Below are 4,405 nucleotides of genomic sequence, written 5' to 3'. Positions count from 1 at the left end.
CAGTCCTCTGTTCCCAATGTACTGTCAGGACCCTACCCTTACTGCCACTGGCAGTGCCTCCTTCCTCCCCTCTGCTGGTCTAGGTCCCACGGATCCTTCTAGATCTGACTGGAGTCCCATGACTTCCATGAAGCCTTCTCTCACTTACTGATTCCTCACTTCTCGAAACTCTTGACATCCTGGAGTTAGTCCCACACACGCTGTTAGCACTTAATTTTTTCTCTAATAGTTTCATAAAAATTAGCTCTGTCTTACCAGCTTGTTGTCATCACTCAGAGAGCACAGCCCGGTCGCATACTGAGATGGGCTCACTAAGTACAGAATTGATAGACAGGCTCTTGGAAAGGTGGCAAGTTTTTCAGCATATGGCCACCATGGCCATTTTCCAGGGTAAATTGGGAGGAGGGTCTTTGGTCCTGAAATTTGGAGATGAGGCTCCAGCAGGAAGAATTGAGCTGCTAGATGTACATATGCTTTTTGGGTGGGGCCCACCTCAGTTCCAAGGTGGCATTCACAGCCATTATGTGAGGGCTGATGAGGAAGTGAGTGGGCAAGAAGTTGCCTCAGCATTTTAGGGCCACAGTTTCCTTATCTGTATAAATGCTCTGAGTAGGTTATCTCCAATATCTTACTGCTGTGAACTGAATCATGTTCGTCCAAAATTCATGTTGAAGCCCCAGGCCCCAGTGTGACTGTCTGGAGATAGGGTTTTGGGGAGATTATTAAGTTTAAGTGAGGTCATAAAGTAGGGTCCTACTCTGATAGTATTAGTGGACTTTATAAAGAGGGAAGGAGAGAAAAAAAGTGAGAGAGGGAGAGAGAGAGGAAGAGAGAGCGAGATCTACACACACACACACACACACACACACACACATACACACATACCAGGTAACAGGTAAAGGTCATGGTGTGAGGAGACAATGAGAAAGTAGCTGTCTGCAGGAGGAGAGCCCTCACCAGAACTTGAACATTGCCCTTGATCTTTGACTTTGGAGCTTCCAGAACTGTGAAAAATAAATGTCTTTTTCTTAAGTCACACACACACACACACACACACACACACACACACACACAAAGTGTGTTGTTTAAGTCACCTGGCCTATGATATTTGTTATACCTAATCCATATAAATAAAATCCATTGTAATATTATTCATTTATTGATATACTCAATATTTATTGAGGGCTTGCTGTGTGCCAGGAACTATTAACTCTACTGGGGTGGTAGGAATGGGCAAATAGATAAAAGGCACTCTTTTCACAGAGCTTACATTTTAATGTGAGAGAACAGATTTAACAAAAGAATAAGTAACTACAATAAATAGTATGTCAAATGCTGATAAATGCTGTAGAGAAAAAACTAAGCAGGAAAAGAGATAAGAATGCTAAAGAAGTGTTTAGGCAGACACCTGACTTCCTTGGATTTGTCCAGAAGACCTCACCGAGGAGATAATATTTAATTAAAGACCTGAAGAGGTGAGCAAGTAATCCCCATGAATATCTGAGACTTAGGTTAAAACATATCCATTTTATAAGCAAGAGGTATGGAAAATATAGTTTGACCATGGTACATAACTTAGGAATCTAGCTGACTACAAGTTCACCAAGAGTCTTGAGTGGTCTGTGGCTGCTCAAGAAGTTAATGCTGAATTAACAAGAAGTAGAGTGGCCAGATAATGGTGGTGATATTACAACTATTCTATGATATTGTATTCAGTTCTGAGCACTTCATACTAGAGCACTCTAGAAGACCCAGAAAAGGTGTTCAGAGACTTGAGAACTACATTCTTGGGGAGCAGTTGGGGGAACTGGTAATATTAATCTACAGAAGAAAAGATTTATATGACAGTGAGAGGGATCTTTTCAAGTATGTGGAGAGTTGCTGGCTGGAAGAAGCGCTTATTGTGTGGAGATACTAAATGCAGAACAAGGGCCAATAGGTTATAATCTCCAAACCAAGTCAGTGCCAATAATGGAAAATAAATGAGACAGGTATATTTAAAAGTAGGCTGTAGAAGTTTTCCTAGGATTGGTAAAGGATGGTGAAGCCAGCACAGTGGTTTGTGGGAAGGTAATAAAATATGATCACATATAAAACATGCTGTAGGAGGGATGCCTGTGTTGACAGGACAGTGGGACTGATGGCTTTTTGGTCCAGTCAGCTCTAAGAGGTCAATCAGAATAGACATGAAATACTGTGGCATAATGGGAAGTTACTGAACTAGAAAAGGGGAGCCTCTTCTCTGCCATTAACCTCTCTGGGTCTCTGTTGTCTTCTATGAAAAATGTGGATAATAACATCTGCTCTGATAAAAGGCAGGGACTAACAAGATAATTTCTTGAGGGTCTTTCCCACTCAAAGATCCACTGGAGAGACTGCAGCTTACCATAAAGCAGAACACCTAAGGGTCATTTGACAACAGAAGGGATATCTTGTCAATGGTTGTGTTCAGCAGGAGTTGGGTGACATCCAGTGGGGTTACAGTAGAGGCCAGATAACTTCCAAGGTCTCTTCCAGCATTAGGGGTCATCTAAGAGGCGATGACTTGTGCCTCTTTACATTCCTTGTCCTTTCTTCAGCCACCGGCAGCCACCTATAGTCAAATGTGATTCCATATTATATCTGAGTAGAAAACCAGAACACAGCACAGAGCCAAGTCCAACTGTAAGAGTCTCCAGATTCTCAACTTGATAGTTGTTACCATTTGCCTCTTGAGTGAGGAGTTGGTTTGTGTTTCAGGACTTGGGATTTCCAGTCATGGAAACTTAAAAAGGGTAAGCTATCCTGGCAAAGACACCTAGTGAGATGGTGGCTTTGAGGTATGGATATATGACGGATATGGAGCAGATGGTCCTGAATCAAAAGATGCTTCCCAAGAGCATCAAGGGGTCCGCTGCTGCCTTGGTTCTTTCAGAACTGTCCACACCTCTCTCATCTTCCCATCAACTGCCCACCTATCTTCCTCTAGAGTCTCACTTGTATTCTACACTAGTGGGCATCTTTATGGATCCACAAAATCCTAACATTTTCCTCTGGAAGGATCTTTTGAGAATATATAATTCAGTGTCTTCCCAAATGTCGGTCTTTCACACATCACTTTCACAGTTTTTGACATATACATATGCCAACTGTTCTATTATTTACTCATAGCTTTATTTAAATTGAGACTTTAAAAATCTTGCATGTTTTTATATTACCAACATAAAGGGAAAGCTGGCCTTATTTGCCATGCATCAAGATAACCATGATTAATATTGACCATTAAAATTAAAATGTTTCCCCGGGAACCCATGTAAGATTATCCCAAGTACCTTACCATGGTACATTCATATCACACTTTTGCAAGCATAGATCTACTGCAATCCTCTGTCTGAACATTCATTTGGACATTCATATGGAATCAAAGGCTCAGAGAGGGTTAGTGACTTGTTCAAGTTCAGCAGATGATGAGTGACCTGTATGGCCTGTACCCTTGACTCTCAATCAGAGACTCTTGGTACATTCTATCTCACACCTCTTTAGATGAAGCTGATGGGGGTTAAAGATATTTGCCACCTGTATTAGTCTCCCAAGGCAGCAGTAAGTACCATAAACTGGGTAGCTTGAAAAGGTAGAATTTTTTTTATCTCACAGTTCTGGAGGCTAGAAGTCCAAAGTCAAAGTAATGAGGAGGCTGTGCTCCCTCTGAACCCTCCAGGATTGTTTCCTGCTTCTTCCAGCTTCTGGTAGCCCCAGATGTTCTTTGGCTTCTGGAATCATACCTATAATCTCAGGGCACCTGGGTGGTTCACTTGGTTAAGCATCTGACTCTTGATTTAGGCTTAGGTCATGATCCCACAGTCATGAGACTGAGCCCCTTGGTTGGGCTCTGTGCTGGGCAAGGAGCCTGACTGAGATTCTCTCTCTCCCTCCTGCCCCTCACCCACTCTCTTTCTTTCTAAAAACAACAAAACAAAATACACCCCCCCACACAAACCCTTTAATCTCTTCCTTTGTCTTTACCCAGTATTCTCCCTGTGTATTTATTTATGTCTTTATGTGACCATCCTCTCATAAGGACACTTTATAAAGGCCTACTGAACTCCAATATGATCTCATGTTAACTAATTACATCCTTAATGACCCTATTCCAAATAAGGTCCCATTCTGAGGTACTGGGGGGATTATAACTTCAAAATACCTTTTTGAGAAATACAATTTTTTAAAAAACTTTATTTTGTTTTGAGAGAGAGAGACAGAGCATGAGCAGGGGAGGGTCAGAAAGAGAGGGAGACAGGGGCGCCTGGGTGGCTTAGTCGGTTAAGCGTCCGACTTTCGCTTAGGTCATGATCTCGCGGTTCGTGGGTTCGAGCCCCGCGTCGGGCTCTGTGCTGACTGCCAGCTCGGAGCCTGAAGCCTGTTTCAG

Source organism: Hyaena hyaena, unplaced genomic scaffold (genome assembly GCF_003009895.1).
Source record: "Hyaena hyaena isolate Hyena2069 unplaced genomic scaffold, ASM300989v1 scaffold_215, whole genome shotgun sequence".
NCBI classification, from domain to species: domain Eukaryota; kingdom Metazoa; phylum Chordata; class Mammalia; order Carnivora; family Hyaenidae; genus Hyaena; species Hyaena hyaena.
This window is presented reverse-complemented; position numbering follows the sequence as displayed.